Below are 17,603 nucleotides of genomic sequence, written 5' to 3'. Positions count from 1 at the left end.
CAGGAACATTTTAACATCTTTCAAAAAGCAGGAGAGAGTGCAGATGGCCACAGAGACTTTGGGTCTGCCAGCAAGGGCCCGTCCCTGCCCTCCAGGTCCTGCCTGGCAGCCTCAGGAATCCCTCAGTCTCACCCAGGCTCAAAGTGGAGCTCTGAGGAGGCCAGGCTGCGGGCAGCACAGGCCATCAGGCATGGCCTCCTTCCTTTCCTTCCTCTCCTTGGTCTCCTCCTCTCTGGCTGGGTGGCTCTTTTTTCTCCATTGCTCTTTGCAGGGACTCTGAAGTGCTGTCCTCAGAGGCTCAGATCAGATTGCAGCCTGGCAAGAGGGGCTGCTTGTTTCTCATGATGACTCATCCATTCCTCCTTAGCAATGCTGCCAGGCTGTCTGGTGGCTCTGCATGTGGAGACAGTGACAGATCTGGAGAATCATCCTGGTTCCATGATGGCTGGGGATGGCATGTCAGGTAGAGAACAAGTCACCTCTAGGACACACTGGGACAAACAGGAGTCAGCCTTCCCATCCGCTTTTGTTTTATGAATGTAAAGCAGTACATTTCTCTCTCCTTGAAAGGGGCAGGTTAAGAACCTTCATTTGTTGTGGGCTGTGCCTCACTCTCTGCCCCAACCCATGGCAGCTAATGTCTTCTGACCTTGGGAAGGTCACTCTAGTCCTGGCCCAGGATGCTTCTGTTTCCTGGTTAAGCATTTCTCATTTTATTTACAGACTTCTCTTGCCCTAAGCTTCCAGTGTCTTCTATTCAGTGCAGTGACACATTATTAGCTTACTCTGTCCTGTTTGGTGCTCTCACTTGACCACCATAGACTGTGTGATAGTTGTGTCTCAGGGGCAGCTAGCGACACTTCAGAAAGGGTGAGCTGGAATGAGGCTCTCAGGGTGGGTACACCTTATTTCCAGTTCCAAGATGCAGGACTGTCACCCACAGCTCTTCTCTGGTACTGAGCAAATATGTTTGGTTTTACCTCCCTGTTTCCCAGCTTCTGCTTCACCAGCCAGTGAAGAGAGCCTTGACCTGCCTGCCCTGCCCCCAGTACCTTCTCTGCAGAGCTGAGCAAGACCCGGCTGCCTCTCCACCCCTCTATCCCATGGCACCCCCAGGAAGCGCTTTTCTTCTTCTCCAGTAGAAAGGGGAGGAAGTACAGAGAGACGAGGACTGAGGTGTCTGTTGGGTTGGCGTCAGCATGGTCGGGGGCACAGCTGACTTTAAGGTCAAGAGGAAGCTGGATTGAACATGTGGAAGGCTGGTGGAGGGAGTTAAATTGTCCATGCCTGAAAACTTGGAATCTGAAAGATTGTTGTCCCCCCCACCCCAGGAGCCATTTGTAAAGGTTTATAACCTAAGAAGGAGTTAGTAGAACAAAACTTTGAAAATTAAAGACCCAGAGGCTATGCATGCTGCATGGACAGGGTCAGTAGGTGGTGAGGGTGAGGAGGTTGGTGTGTGTCAGAGGCTGCTGCTCCAGGAGGAGGACAGGGCTTCTGCCTCTGAAGTCACAAAGGCCAGGTGCAGGCCCATCTGCCTTCTGCACACCATCTATGTCAGCTGCCCGTGCTGCCTCTGTTGCCTTGCTTTACCTCTTAGTTCAGACTCAGCTTTGTTGTCTCCATTAGTCTGGGGTGTTTCCATAGCCTTCTGGTCACTTCCATGACATTGACGTTTTGAAGAGTGCAGTCTCTTAAAAAACAGAAGTGTCTCCCTTTGGGTTTGTCCTCTGTTCCCTCATGATTTGGTTCCAGTTTCACATTCTTGGCTGAACACTTCCTATGTGGATTGCACCCTCATCAGGCCCTCACAGGGGAACACAGAATGTCCACCCGCCCCTCCTGGCGATGTGAAGTTGCTTCCCCAGTTAGGAATTTTTTCTTCCTCTGTGGCTTCCACATTTGCCTTGTGAGTAATACACATCCTTGGGAAGACCACTAGCTCCACTGTGCCCTGCTCTACATCCAGGTCCCTGGGTTAGCATCCAGCTGCTCTTGGCCTAGGTGAGACTTTATCATGATGGTTGCATGTATGGCTTGTCCTGCTCCAGTGCTCCGTCCTCTCAAGCCTGTTAGACTTGGCCAGCTGCTGCGAGCAGGAGCCCTCCTTTTCTACCCATCTACTTTTCTGTTTAGTATCAGTTTTGCTTGATGGATACCTGTCCCAGTATATCATTCATCATGATCCTCTGATTTTGGAGCTCAGGTGTCCAGATGTGGTCAGTGGGAGTCACTCCAGGATGGCTCTAGGTCTGTGGAAGGTCTGCTTCCTCTCTCCCATCTTTCCAGCCTTCCTCCCCTCTACCCCATTCTCATTTTTTAATTTACACTTCCTTATTTTTCTGCACAGTGTTTCAAACTCATCTGAATCTACCCAGCCCTAAAATAAGCCATTTATCTGAAGGGCCCTGGTTCTTCATAATGAAGAAATGTTATCAAAGATGGAGGTCTGGGAGCTAGGTGTGCTTTCTGCTATCGGATATCTTTGCTTCTAGTCCCCTCAGTGGTCAGAGCTGGGAAGTGCTATAGTATGCACATGTGTATGTGTACATATTAGCATTGAGCGAGTAAATGCATACGTGTGTGTGTGTGTGAGAAATTGATCCTGCGATGTCCTTTTTCTTCCCACCATCTCCACCCTTCAGGTGGCATTGACGTTCTAAGGCTGTCTCAATAACTCCTGAGGCCCTTCTTTGTGTCTCTTCCTCACTCTGCTCAGTGACATCATTTGGTAGTTTGCCTGTGGCGGGAGGATGTGTCCACAGAAGCATCCTGGCCAGCACTACAGACCAGGCTCTTTTTTGTTCCAGGGGCTTTTTTAAAAACACTTACATGTTTCCCAGCATACTGTCCTAGGCAAGCTCAATTTTTTAAATTTGTTAATTATCCTCCTGTATTACTTTTTGTAAAAATAAGCAGATATATGTATGTGTTGAACTTTCTCACATAAATCTATGTAACCTATTTTGCTACATACACCCCCCTTTTAAAAAAAAAAAAAAAACTATTTTATTGTAAACTGTGCATAGCAGAAGTTGCTCTTTTAGCCGCTTGCCAGTGTAGAGCCGATTAATTACACTCACAGTGCCTTGCAACCGTCTGCCTCTGCGCTGCTGTGCTTTGTGTTCCTCTGGCACCGTGCACTGGTGGTCACCCCGTGCTGCTCCTCACGGCCTCCTCAGCCTTTTCCTCCCTGCTGTCTGGTGCTGCTTCACTGCTCCTATGCTGTGAGCTAGGGTGATGCAGGCAGCTTACAGTGTTGCAGTTACAAACAGTGCTGTGCTGAATGAGCTTGTGCGTTTGTGTTTTCATGTCAGGTCACTGGGTCGAATGTGTGCGAATTTTTGCCACATTTGACCTAAACCCCTTCCCAAGGTGGGGGTTGTGTCCCACATACACCAGCAGTATCCAGTGGCCTTTTCCACCATGACTCGACCTACTGAGTCTATTCTGAATTCTGGAGTTTTTGCCAAAAAGTGGCTGGTGAGCTTGGCAGCTGAGGGTAGCTTTATTTGCATTTCTCTTCCTCTGAGTGAAGTGGGACATCTTATTGTTTAAGGACATGTTTAGTATGTCTTTTCGTATCTTTTGAAAATTTATCTATGGGGTCTTGATTTTTTTTTTTCTTCCCTCAGTTCAGGCAAGTTTTATTCACTGATGTGTATGTATATTAGGGATATTATTTCTTTTTTGCTGTGATGTATGTTATAGATATTTCTTTCCATTTATTATTTGTCATTTTATCATGGCATTTTTGCTATAACAAAGATTTTTAAATTTTTAATATAAATTTATCTACTCTTTTATTGCATCTGGATTTTAGTTCATAGTTAAAAAGTCCTTTCTTATGCCCAAATTAAAGAGGAAATCACTTGTTATTCTAGTACTTGTCTAGTTTTATTTTTTGCTTTATGTATTTTAATAAATTTTTCAACATGTTAATTTATTTTTCCCTTTGGGGTATTCATTTTTTCTGTTTCATAGACTCTGATTTTATTTCCTTCCCTTTGCTTTTAGGGTTCATTTTGCTAATCTTTTTCAAATTTATATTGAATGTTTGCTCATTGATATTCAGCTTTTTAAAATGTAAGTTGGCATTTAAATTAAATAGTTCCTTTTTAGGTACAACTGTTTCAGTATACGGATTTAGATAGATAGACTTTACCATTCTTGAATTATAAGTGTTTTGTTTCTACTATGATTTACTTTTAGCATATGAGTTATTTAAAAGTATTTCTTAATTCCAGATACAAAGGGTTTAACACATATTATAAAAAATATTTATATACACAATATTTGATATATTTTAGTTTCTAAGTCCACTGTGTTTAGACAGGATGGTGCACCAGAGGTCAAGTCTCATGAATGTTCTGTTTGGAAGGGGAAAACCCTCTGTGATTTTGGAATGTATGCCTTCTGTGTACAGCCAGTGAGTGAAACTTGGTACATCTAGTTTCTTTCCTGTCCTCATGGATATTTCTTCTATCTGGTATTTCAGTCATTGTGAGAGTTGTGCTCGAGTCTGCCAATTTGATTATAGATTCCTTATAATTTGGATGCATATGCAGTGTTAAAACTTTATTTGTATGTACATTAGGTCTAGAATTGTTGAAGTCTCATACTAGTAAATTGAATCTTTTCATCTTTATGTGATCTACCTCTACTAATGCGTTTTGATTTAAAGTAAGTTCTGAGATAGTTGTACAGTATATGATTTTCTTTCCTTTTCTTTCAGGATCTCTGTTTCTAAATGCTTTATGTGTATCTTTTAAAACGTTGTCATCTTTCCTGAAAATATTGGTCATTTAAAGACTGGCTGAACATTTAGTTTACTTCCATTTTAATCATGATTTGGACTCTTCCCTACGATCTTATTTTGGGCTATTTAGTTCAGCTTCCTTGTTTTGTTTTTCCTCTTCCTGTCTTTTGATTGACTCATCAGTTTTTACTCATGAAGTTTTCTCCTTCATGGTATAATTTTGATTTCTCTTATTTTTGTGTTTGTCTTGCATGTGTACTTAATTTATCAATGTCAGGTTAATCAGTGTCTTTATCCATTTCCAAAGAATGTGAGCGTCCTGCAGTACTTGGTCTGTTTCTTCCCGCTCCAGTGCTGTCGCACAGTCTGCTAGACTTCTGGGTCCTGCAGACCTTGTGGCTTTGTGCCCTTGTGCTCTGTGCACCCATCTGTAATTCCCTACTGTGGTCCCTGCTCTTCTTTCCACCTTGCCCTGGGTGCTGCCGTTTCTGAAACTCTTTTTACCTGAAGCCTTCTTTATTTTCCTTTTATTGTGTATTTTCATATTCAAAGCATATTTTACAAAGTCATTCTGACACTATTCTACCTGTGATTATTTTCCAAAATTGAGACAAATTTTAATGGAGAGAAATCGGCCTGTGGCATGCTCTTCTTTAGAAAAGTTCTGTTCCCAAGCTCAGGAGTGAAGTTGTGTGTTTTAAAGGTGTACACAGTGGTGGCAAGCATGGGCATCAACAGGCAGGTCAGGTACCCAGCAGATCCATCTGTCACAGCAGTCTTTGCTCAGAGGCTCTTCCTCCCATTGCATGGTCTTTGCTTCCTATTGAACACCAGGAAACCAAAGACGTGGAGGCTTCCCCAACTCTGCTCCAGTCCGCTGAGTGGTGGGGATGCCGAGGCTCCAGTAGGGCGCGCGAGTCCCCAGCTTCGTTCTTCTTTTCCAAGGTCGTTTTGGCCATTCTGGCTTGTTTGTAATTCTGTGTGGATTTTAGGACCAGCTTGACCACTTCTGTAAAGAAGCGCAGATTTGAAAATACCTCAAATCTGTAAACGCATTTGGGGCGAATTTCCATGCCAGCAGTATGAAGTCTTTCGATCCAGAAACAACACTGTACATTTATTGAGTTAGCTTTCTGCAATTCTTTCAGTGATGTTTTGTAGTTCTAGCACTATAAATCTTGCCTTTTTAGAAAAACTTATTCCCAAATATTTTGTTCTTCTCTGTGCTATTGTAAATGTAATTGATTTCTTGGTTTTGTTTTGGGTTTTCCTTGCTAGCATATATAAATACAATGGATATTTTGTATATTGATCTTGTATCTTGCAGCCTCACTGAAGTTTTTTATTAGTTGCATTTTCTTGTTGCAGATTTCAATCCATATGCTCTTCTCTTTTACTTCTTACCAGGATGTCCAGTATGATGTTGGTTAAAGATCATGAGACAGGGACCCTTCCCTCATTTCTGCTTTTGGGGGAAAGTCATTCAGTATTTTGTCATAAGTATGATGACAACCATAGACTTTTCAGATACCTTTTAAAGGAATTTGCTGAGAATTTTTATGGTGAATGCTTGTTGAATTTATCAAATGATTTATCAGTTTTTCTGTTTTGTCAAATACTAGAAATAATGTGTGACTTTTTTATTGTTAATCTGCAAAGTGGTGAATTATGTTGATTCTTGATTTTTGATTAATGTCATTGAGTTAAACCCTGCTTGGTTGTGATGTGTTACATAAAGGGATTTTGCTAGTGATTTTTGCTTCTGTATTCATGAGGGATTTTGGCCGATAGTTTTTCTTGCTTGGAGTGGTCTCATGTAGTTCTACTATGAAGGTGACTTTGACCTGACGAAGCAAGCTAGGGAGAGCTTCCTCCTCCTCTTGTTTTCTGGAGGAGTTTGTGTAGAACTGGTGTGCTGTCTTCCTTGTCCAGTAGACTTGCCATTAGAGCCACTTAGGCCTGCAGTTCTCTGTGTTGGAGAGTTTTAAACTATCTATTCAATTTCTCGAATGGTTACCAGAAACTTCTTTGCTTAGATTCACGATTCTGTTGGAAATCATGATCCTCCCAAGTCAGCCTGTTAGCATTTCATTTCTCGTGCAGTATTATGTGCTCTCCTTTGAAGCCTGGATCACAGTCCGTTAGACCTTCCTACCCTGTATTCCTGACTTCTCTTCACCTTCACCCTCCATCTCTGGCTTTTGATTGTGTTCTAGGGTGTCAGAGCATGTCCCCGAGAAGCAGGCTGTACGCACTGGAAAGGAGGGAGGACGAAATTCATGATGTAGGACTGGTAGGTTTTCCAGATTGAGGGGAGAGAGACCATGGAGTAGAAGTGATATTTCTAGAGATAATAGCTATTACCAACCAGCATGGGGTTCTTTTTTTCATGGTTTGTTCTATTTAGTCATACATGACAGCAGAATGCATTTTGATTTATTGTACACAAATGTAGTACAACTTTTCATTTCTCTGGTCACACCATTCCTGTTATCATACATGTACATAGGGTAATGATGTTTATCTCATTCCACTATCTTTCCTTCCTCCCATCCCATTCCCTGCCCATTTTCCTCTACACAATCCAATGTTCCTCCATTCTTCACTTAACCCCCCTTCCCTGTTATGTATCAGCATCCACTTATCAAAGGAAACATTTGACCTTTGTTTTTTTGGAATTCACTTATTTCACTCAGCATGATATTCTCCACTTCTGTCCACTTACCTGCAAATGCCATAATTTTGTTCTTCTTTATGGCTGTGTGATATTCCATTGTGTATATATACTAGTTTCTTTATCCTTTCATATATTGATGGGCATCTAGGTTGATTCCACAATCTAGCTATTGTGAATTGAGCTGCTGTAAACATTGATGTGGCTGTGTCACTGTAGTAAGCTGACTCAATAAATAGTAAGTTTATACCTTTGGGTATAAACTGAGGAGTGGGATAGCTGGGCCAAATGGTGGGTCCATTGCAAGTTTTCTGAGGAATCTCCATACTGCTTTCCAGAGTGGCTGCACCAATTTGCAATCCCACTAGCAATGTATGAGTGTGCCTTTTCCCCCACATCCTTGACAACACCTATTATTGCTTGTATTCTCGATAATTGCCATTCTAATTGGAGTGAGGTGAAATCTTAGAGTAGTTTTGATTTGCAGTTCTATAATTACTAAAGATGATGGACATTTTTTCATATATCTGTTGATCACTTGCATATCTTCTTCTGTGAAGTGTCTCCTCAGTTCCTTAGCCCATTTCTTGAATGGGTTCTTTGTATTTTTGGTAAAAGTTTTTTGAATTCTTCATAAATTCTAGAGATTAGTGCTCTGTCTGAAGTGCATGTGGTAAAGATTTTCTCCCACTCTGTAGACTTGCTGTTCACATTATTGATTGTTTCCTTTGCTGAGAAAAAACTTTTTAGTTTGAATTCATCCCACTTATTGATTCTTGTTTTTATTTCTTGTACTTTGGGAGTCTTGTTAAGGAAGTCTGGTTCTAAGCTGATGTGATGAAGAAAAAGGCCTACTTTTTCTTCTCTTTGGTGCAGGGTCTCTGGTCTAATTCCTAGGTCCTTGATCCATTTTGAGTTGAGTTTTGGGCAGGGCGAGAGATAGGGGTTTACTTTCATTTTGCTGCATATGGATTTCCAGTTTTCCCAGCACAATTTGTTGAATAGGTTATCTTTTTTCCAATGTATGTTTTTGGCGCCTTTGTCTAGTATGAGTTAACTGTATTTATGTGGATTTACCTCTGTGTCCTCTATTCTGTACCATTGGTCTACCTGTCTATTTTGGTACCAATACCATGCCATTTTTGTTACTATTGCTCTGTAGTGTAGTTTAAGGTCTGATAGTGTGATGCCTCTTGCTTCACTCTTCCTGCAAAGGAATACTCTGCCTGTTCTGCCTGTTCTCTTATTCTTCCAGATGAATTTCATGATTGCTTTCTCTATTACTGTGAGGTACGTCATTGGAATTTTAATAGGAATTGCATTGAATCTGTTTAGCACCTTTGGTAGAATGGCCATTTTGACAATATTAATTCTGCCTATACAAGAACATGGGAGTTCTTTCCCTCTTCTAAGGTCTTCTTTAATTTCTTTCTTCAGCATTCTGTAGTTTTCATTGTACAGGTCTTTTACCTCTTTTGTTAGATCGATTCCCAAGTTGTTTTTTTTTTTTTTTTTTTTTTGAGACTATTGTGAATGGGGAGGTTTTCCTAATTTCTCTTTCAGAGGACTTTATCACTTGTGAATAGAAATGCATTAGATTTATGAGTGTTGGTTTTATAGCCTGCTACTTCAGCATGGAATTCTTTTGCTCAGTTCAGAAGAGGAGTCTGGAAGGGCAAAGGGGGGCTCATTTTGGAGTTACCAGCTCATCACAGGGTTCTTCTGCCTAATCCCAGATAGAAATCATCAAGACGCCGGCCCACATCCCAGCAGGCTCTCGGGGCTTGTGTCCAAGCACAAGGGGACAGTGTGCGGGACTGGCTCCCAGAGGGGTGCTCAGAAGCTCAAGCTCCCCCGGGCTCACCGACGTTGCACAGCATCAGGATTTCTGCCCACTTCTAGTCTGTTGTTTGCAGTCCCTGACTTGCGGCCTGTGTGTGAGCGCTGGGTGCACCGTGCTGGGTTCACTGCACCGCCCAGGAAGGTCTCTTATCAGTCAAGTTGAGGCCCACGGGGCTGCAGGGGTTGTAGGCAGCCTGGGGGAGGAGTCAGCAGCTGCTGGAGCCCACCTCGGGTGGAGACGATTCTGCCAGGGCTCCTGGAATGGAGGGAAACCTCAGTTGGGGGCTAGAACCCTCTGATCTGTCTCAAAATCAGCAGTTTTCCAGGACTGATGAAAGCCACCCATCTAATTTTAGAAAACTGACATATCAGTGAGGTGAAATGGAAAGAAATGTGTTTCTGACATTATGGTGAAGCTTTGGGACACAGAAGACAAGCCACAGCATTATCAGAGAGGAAAGATGTCGCCTTCCAAAACATTGCATTCAAGCTGGAGGGACCCTGCTGTGGAGATGGAGGCTGGAGAGAGGAAGGAGGCCGTGCACCCACACTCCATCCTCTATGGGTCAGTCTTGTGGGGATGAGGGGATCAAACTGTTTTGTGCAGACACAGAGAAGGCACATTGTCCCGTAAGGAGGGTCCGAGATCAGGAAGGGATTGTAAGTAGAGCTGCGTGTCGTGGAGTCACAGTACGGACAGAGCTGCAGGGCGAATGTCCTCTGGGCCAAGAACAAATGGCAGAACTTCACTGGATGCACATAGGTCAGTCGGCAGGAAGAGAGCTGAGTCATTGGAGTTTTAAGGACCTGGAGTTTGTTCAGTGGTGTACAGATATCACACTTTGATACATTAGGGACCCCTTGTTAATATTAGGGTAAAAAATAAGAGAAAATATATAAAGTAGCAGAGGAAAAAGTCTAAAAGAAAGCAAGAAAGGAGACCTAAAAAGCATAGGAAGATACATAAGAAACAACATAAAATGGTGAATAAATTCAGACATATTGAACATTGCTTTTAATTTTAAAGGCTAGATGCCTTAAGTTCCAGGAGAGAACCATCACTCAGAACTCTCGTTCTTGGCAGTCAGTGCAGCCAGGCTGAGAACTTGGGTTTTCTCTTTCTGGGTCTCTTCAGTTGAGTCAGGACTGGCTCAGGGTCCTTCCCTCTGGAGGCTTCTCTCACCAGCTCGGGGGTCTTGCCTTTGTATTTGTTCTCTTTCTTTTCATCGTGTCCATCCTCTCTGGGAACCAAGGCCTCTTCTGCCTCTTTCCTGCCTCTTGACCTTCCTGTGCCTTCTGGAGGGTTCCGTGGTTTTGACTTCTCACCTTCGGCCTCACTACCAAACTGTGCCATTCTTCCTGTAGGTTCCACATGCTTTCTGCTGACAGTGCTTCTCTCTGCAGGGTGCACCTGCTCCTCTGGTGTGGCTCTCAGGCCCAGACCGTGGTCAGGTAGCTTAGTCTTGTCCTTTGCCGTCGTCTGCTTTCTCCAGTGCCCACTCCTACTTGGTTTGGTGTCACATGGCACACTGAGTTTCCTCAGACTCTGTTTTCCATGAGCTGGCGAGGTTTGCATTTTGAGAGTATTTCTTGTGCTCCTGTGCCTACCGCAGGGGCCGTGGTGCAAAGTGGTGCTGGGTATTGTCTGCTGTGCTGCTCTGTCCTGTGGGATGTGCAGTCCCTTGCCTCATGGTGCTCATGGCTGCCCCTCTCCTCCCTGTGAGCTTTGACCTGGTACAGATACCACTGCTCAACCAGGCAAGGTGCCGGAGGCCCCGCTAACCCACACAGTCCCTTTGCTCTTCCTGGCTGCATTTCCCTATGCCCGCCTTCAGGTTTTGTCTGGTTTCTCTCTTTTTTACTTTTCCATGGAACTTGGTGTTTTTCCTGACACAGGCTTGTGCTTTGTATTCTGCTTTTCTTTACAATTTTCTCTGTAGATTTCACTCTATCTGCTTCCTTTCTAGACAGTCACACATCACTTGATGATGAGGATACATTCAGAGAAATGTGTCATTAAGTGATTTTACACAAACCTACCAGCGTAGGTCAGTCACCGATGTGGTCTCTTGCTGCAGTCAGGAGACCCAGCAGCTCGAGGTGCAAGAGGCTGCTGGTGGCCTAAGACGGCATGCTGTTTATGGTAGGCTTTGTTTAGAAATGGAGGGAATGTGTTCTAAAGTAATGATAAAAGGCTTAGAATGGTAAATATGTAAGCTGGTAACAGTTGTTTATTATCATCATGTGCTGTATTTTTATATGACTAGATGATAGGGATTTGTCAACTCCATTATAATCTTCTGGGCCCACTGTGGTGTATACAGTCTGTCGGTGACTGAACTGTTACTGTGTGGTGCATTACTGTATTTATTTTCCATTGCTCTGTAACAAATTAACCCAAAACGGAGTCATTTAGAATGACAAATTTAAAACGGGTTGGCGGGGCCTGTGCCATCTGAAGGCATGGCTGCAGTTGGAGGGTCTGCATCTGAGCTAGCTTCCTTTCAGGCTTTAGGCTGGAGTCCTCGGTCCCTCACCCTGTGGCTCCTGGACAGGGCTACTGAGTGTCCTCATGGCATGGCATCGCCCTTTCCTGAGTGCAGGAGGAGTCTCAGGCCTTTGTGTCCTCCCCTCTTCTGGTGTGCATTGTGAAGCCAGTCCACCCCAAGGGGAGAATCATTCCCTGGCTTTTAAAGGGAAAAGTATGAAAGTGTTTGTGGACATGTTCACTTGACTCTTGTGATTTTCTTAAGGTTGCTGAGAGGAAGGGGCCACAAGGTCCATCCCCACATTTGTCTTATAGATAGGACCAGCTACAAACCTTCATAGGGCCACATGAGCCTTGGCTTTTCTGTTGCATAACATTTTTGGTTATTTTCATTGACTTTTTCTTTACGATAGACTTTTTTCTAGGTGATGTAAAAAGACAGCATGTTTCTAACTTCTTTAGTACTTGTGTGCTCACTCTTGACCTGACACACACTTGGAAATTCCCACAGCAGGTGGCCCTTGGCCCTCAGGGCTGCAGTGGTTCTCTAGGGTGCCCTCTGACTCCTGTGGGTGAGCAGCATCCGATCATTACGTAGGGCAGGCCTGCTGTGCTGGGCTTTTGCATTTCCTCCACCCAGTGCTCTGACCTGTCCCTGATTGTGGCCTGGGTGATACATAGGAAGGGCTATTTATGTGCAGCATTTGCCTGGCACTCTGTGCTCCGACCACAGCCCAGGCACTGGGAACACAGGGTCTGCGGGGAGAGCAGGCACTTCAGCCCCCCTGCTGTAAGCACTGCAGTGCTGTGTGGTGCGTGTGGGAGCACTGGGCTAGCCTGGCCGCCTGCAGGTATCTCATCATCCTTCCCTTTCATCTTCCTCTTTCCTTTCCTCCTCTAAACTCTCCCTGCAGCGATGATGTTGGAAAGATGAGTGATAGAATGAGAATTAAACATTAAGAATCTGTTCTTTGAATGCCTGAGAGAGGAGCAGACAGGGGCGTTCCCAGCTGAGGTGCTGTGGCCAAAGGCAAGAGGAGCCACGACAGGGCATTTCCCACCTGGCGCCTCTGCCGGGCACTCTAATGTCCCTGTTGAGTGTCGTTGCCATGTGTGGACTGCCACAGCAGCCAGCGCTGCAACCCACCCAGCACAGCTGCCTCTTCCCTCAGCTTCTCCAGTACCCTCCTTCTCCCTTGCTGTTGTGGCCATTGGAAGGGTTTGTCTGATCACTGTTTCATCTTGGTCTGGTCCTTTCTTGCTCAGGATTTGTTTGCTAATAGATTGACTTGATTTTGTCTACATTAAATAATTAGTTTAGTTTCTAATAACAATGCATTTAATGCAACATGACTTTACTATTGAAATACCTGAAGAAAAAATAGCTTTATTGTTGGGGATGTGAAACGCTTAAGTTCCCCCTCTTAAGTCATTGCTTTTGGATGCAGTTTGAAGTTATTCCAACTCAGAAGGAGCTGGCTGTCTCCTCAGCACCTACCATGTGAGGGTGCTGGCTACTATGCTTCTTTCATTTGACCTTGCTACCCTGCATGAAGCCTCTGAGAAACCCAGCTGGGGGAGGCAGGCTGCCTGCAGAGGGCCTTCTAGGAGGGGCAGGCCCATGTGGTAGGAGTGCTTGGGGCCCAGAGCCAGCCAACTCATGGGTGTTTTCATGCTTTTAATTTAAACAAAATCAGAATGTAAAAAAGCAGCTTAAAAATGTTAGTTTTTGTTTGCCACATTCTGGCAAAGGGAAGGGTGGTGTCATTGTTCTGTTTGCTAAGTGATAATTACAAGTGTGGAGACAGATGTGGCTTCCTGGGAGCCAGTGGGGCTGTGCCAGAGATGTTTTGCTCCTAGAGGGAGGAGGTGTGGGGAGCTCTGCCCATTGCCTGGGACAACAGATCCCAAAGGCTTGGAGAAGGACGGGAAGGGTCAGTGGTTAAGGCCCAGGGTGGGCTATGGGGCTGGAACCTTAGAATGGACATGCACTGGGTCCACACAAAGGGTGTGTGTGTGTGTCTGTAGATCTGCAGTTGTGGGTCACAAGCAGTGGAGACCAGCTGGTATGATGACATGGTGCAGCTATGGATTGAAGACGTGCATACTCCAGGTGGATGGAGAGATGGGAGCCAAAGCCTCATGCATCCTGGGGTGGCTTCAGGTTGCTAGGATGGCCCTGGTGAGGAGAGGACCCAGGAAACACAGGATTACCACTTGCCCCCTGGGGTTGGGGTGAGCCTTTGGAGGTTTAGAAAGGTGAGGAATCCAAACTTGTGTTTTAGAAAGACTAAAGTGAAGTTGATATAAATCGTAACTTTAAGTAGTAGGACATTTTAAATACATAGAGAAGTACTCAGATCAAACCTCATCAGCCACCCCCTAGAAAACAGTGACTGTGCCTTCTAGCAGGTGGGCCTGTGCACCCTGCAGTGTTTCTGGGCTGATGTGAGGGCTCCTAGGGCTCTTGCCTACTGGGCTTGTGGAGGGTGTTTTTGATGCAGCTCCTTGGATGTCTGCTGACCCAGGGCTGCCAAGGGGCTGCCTCCTAGTCTATTTCCTGGGCAGGCTCCAGGGGAGCCACTCCACCTGTCCCAGCTTTGCTTTGGGTGATGGGACTTCCATGGGGATGAGTTCTCCACTGAGGAAAGGGGATATTGCTAAGTAGAGAAAACAAAAGAAGTAATCTCCCTAAGGTTGGTGACCCTTTTCCTTAATGTTTCTGGGATGCAAGGGCTCAGACTGTGCTTGTCTGAGGACTTTGTGTTCAGGCGGGTGCTCTCAGAAGTATCTGGGCACCTCCAAGGAAGAGTTGTGGTGATGTTGGAGTGAAGAAGGTGGTTTCAGGTCATTATGCCTTTTGGGTCAGAAATCTTGTGGCTCCTCTAAAATGTTGACCCCATGTTCTCATCCCATGACTGCCTGGGAATCTACACAGCATCACCATTTCTAGCTCCAGGCCTGACCACAGCAGCAGTGGTGAGCTGTCCTCCATGAGACACCTACCAAGGGGTCTGCGGACTGCTGCATTTGTTAACGATGCCTTCGAGTTATTCCTAGGGCTCCTCATAAAACTGTTTTTCTCCTCATGCCATGCACTGAATTGTGTTCCCCAAATTTATGTGCTGGACCCCAAGCCCTGCTGTGACTGTATTTGGAGACAGGGCCTCAGTGAAGATGAATGGGGTCGTGGGTGGGGCCCTGCTTCAACAGGACTGTGGCTTTGTTTCCAAGAAGAGGACGAGATAACAGTGCTCTTTCTCTACCATGTGAGGACCCAGCAAAGAGGAGCCATCTGCCCACCAGGAATCAGATCTCACCAGAGCCCAGCTGTGCTGGCTTTCTGATGCCAGCCTTCAGTCTCCACATGGTCAGAAATAAACATCTGCTGTTTATGCTGCCCAGTCAAGTATTTTATCACAACAGCAGGAAGATGGAGCACCTTTGTGAATGTTGTGGCAAGTCTTTGAGAGAGAGGCCTGCACTTGCCTGGGGTGCAGACCCCTGCAGAGATACAGAGATGTTGTCCAGTCACTTATGGACCATTGACAAGATGGATGGAAGGCCAGTTTCTTTAACATGAAGGTATGTGGTTGTCAGGGTTCTGCCCAAGAATGTCCTCTTGCCCACTTTGTACCCCAAGGTTAATTAACTCATGAATTATTTAGAGCTGGTTCTTTTCTCAGTTGTTAAACCAAATGGGAAGACCAACACATTCTCAATACTAACAAGAGCAAAAGCAAGAATAGCGTAATTACTGTGTGTGGCACTGATTAGGAAAACACATGTATTAAATACATCTGACGTGCACACGCATGCATGCACACTTTCGTGCTTTTGATCCTAACAGCAGCTGTGTGCCCCTTCTCATTGAGGCATAATTCCCATAACGTTAAATTTACCATTTTCAAGTGAACACGACTGTGGCGTTGAGGACATTCAGTGTTGTGCAGCCTCCACATCTGTCTAGTTCCAGAACGTTTCCATCACCCCAAGGCAAACCTCACCCCTGTGGAGCAGGGGCACTCCTTCACCCCTCCACCTGGCGCTTGGAAGGTGTCGATGTTCTTTCTGTCTCTGCAGCTTGGTCTGTTCTGGACATTACACATCAGTGCAGTCAGACCACATGTGGTCTCTGTGGCTGGCTGCTTTCCCTGAGCATGTCTTCAAGATGGTCCCCACTGCAGCATGTCTCAGAACTCCATTGTGATATTCTGTGGTAGCAGTGCACCACATTTTAAAACCATTTTCCTGTTGATGGACATTTGTGCATTTTTTTCCCTATATTTTGGCTGTTGGGAATAGTGCTGCTATGAAATTCTTTATATGAGTTTTTGGGCAACTCTTTTCAGTAGCCTGGGAGTAAAATTCCTGGGTCATGTGGTAATTTCGTTTAATTTAGGAACTGCCAGATTTTTCTCCACAGCAGTCACACAATTTTATCTTACCAAGGTGAAGACTCTTACCCTTGATTTAGTGAGTGAAGGTCTGGGGTGTGGAGAGGTAGAGGGACTTGCTGTGGATAGGAGACATTTGGTGGCAGAGGCAGCTCTGTGTGTCCAGTGGCAGGCCCAGGCAGGCCCCTGCTCCTGCCCTGGGGTGTTGTCAGTACCGTACAGGCTGGTGCTACAAGGACATTAGCAGGTGGCTCTGAGAGTAGGAGTGACCATGCCAAAACTTTGTAGGACCAGGCAGAGGGAAGGGTGGTTTGAGGGAGTGGGCAGTGCCAGCTGGGGCTCAGATTCTTGTGATTTGGGGTTTTGCATGAGTGTTTGATGCAGGTGCCTGTGATTTTAGGACTGGAACTGCAACCCTGGTTGGCGAAGGACCACAGAGCCTGTGTCCTTCCTGCCAGGATGTTCCATCTTCTGTCCTGTGCTGCTCACACCCTCCATCGCACATAGATACAGAGCCTTTGCCTTTCCACCATTTGTTGGGGGTGATCCCCCCCTCATGCCACCCTCTGTGTGCAGAGCCTCCTGTGGCATCTCAGAGAGGCTGGCCTGCAGTCAGTCATGTGTGACCAGCTGATGCTGATGTCCTGAGTGGTGATGGCAAATGACATTCATGTTGTGAGCAAAACACTCTGGAATACCTCACTGCCTGTGATGCTGCCAGTGCTCACAAGCTGCCATGGCACCGCAGTGACCCAGTGGACGTCACCGTCAGCTCTTGCTGTTGCGTGCCAGACTGCAGGATGCCAGACTGCAGGATGCCATCCTGGTTCTTGCTGGTGGCAGAGCAGAGACGGCAGTGGGGACTTAAGTCAGATGTTTGTTGTCACACTCTTGGACCGTGGTGATGGTTTCTTGACAATTCAACTCGGTGTGGAACAGCAGCTCCACTTTTCCAGGCTGGGGAGATTTGTACTTGCAGAGTGAAGGAAATGTTGCAGACTGCTCGCAGCTTCCTTCGGTGAGACCCCTGTAGAGAGGCTGCTGGCTCTCTTGCAGACTCCTTCTATCCACTTTCAACAGTGGGACCCACAGGCGGAGGAGCTGGAGGGAGGCTGTGCTGCTTTCCCAGTGGGCCAGGAGCACAACGTCCCCTCCTCAACCTGCTCTGTTTGATTCAGGGATGCTGGAGCAGCAGGGAGTGGTCAGTGCCTGAGGACAGACCAAGGGAGCTCAGGTGCTCCAGAGAGATGGGCTCTGCTTCTCGTCAGGATGTTCTTGGTATTATTGCCAGGTCAGTATTCAAGGCTTTGTATGATGTTGGCACAGCCTCCTGCCTGGTGCCCATGACAATGTAGGCAGTCTCTGTCCCTCCTTCATTAGTTCCCTTACCCGCTCCTTGAGTTGTTCCTTCACCGAGGGTTAGTGGAGCCCACTGTGTTCCAG

At 45.7% G+C, this 17,603-nt stretch overlaps 1 protein-coding gene across 16 annotated transcripts in view; it reads left to right on the top strand.

The window, feature by feature from the left end:
* PCBP3 (poly(rC) binding protein 3) overlaps positions 1-17,603 on the top strand; it is a 235,080-nt gene that overhangs the window by 70,938 nt on the left and 146,539 nt on the right. The window contains exons 1-2 of one of the 16 annotated variants that reach the window (XM_079100775.1): positions 16,985-17,178; positions 17,339-17,451. The exons of 13 other annotated variants lie outside the window; for them this stretch is intronic. The gene's annotated coding sequence lies outside the window, so the exon portion shown is untranslated. Of the gene's footprint in view, positions 1-16,984; positions 17,452-17,603 lie in introns of those variants that run through there. 2 more of the 16 variants (XM_079100774.1, XM_079100772.1) reach the window with 2 other exon arrangements.

Source organism: Sciurus vulgaris (assembly GCF_902686455.1).
Source record: "Sciurus vulgaris genome assembly, chromosome: 10".
NCBI lineage: Eukaryota > Metazoa > Chordata > Mammalia > Rodentia > Sciuridae > Sciurus > Sciurus vulgaris.
This window is presented reverse-complemented; position numbering and strand designations above follow the sequence as displayed.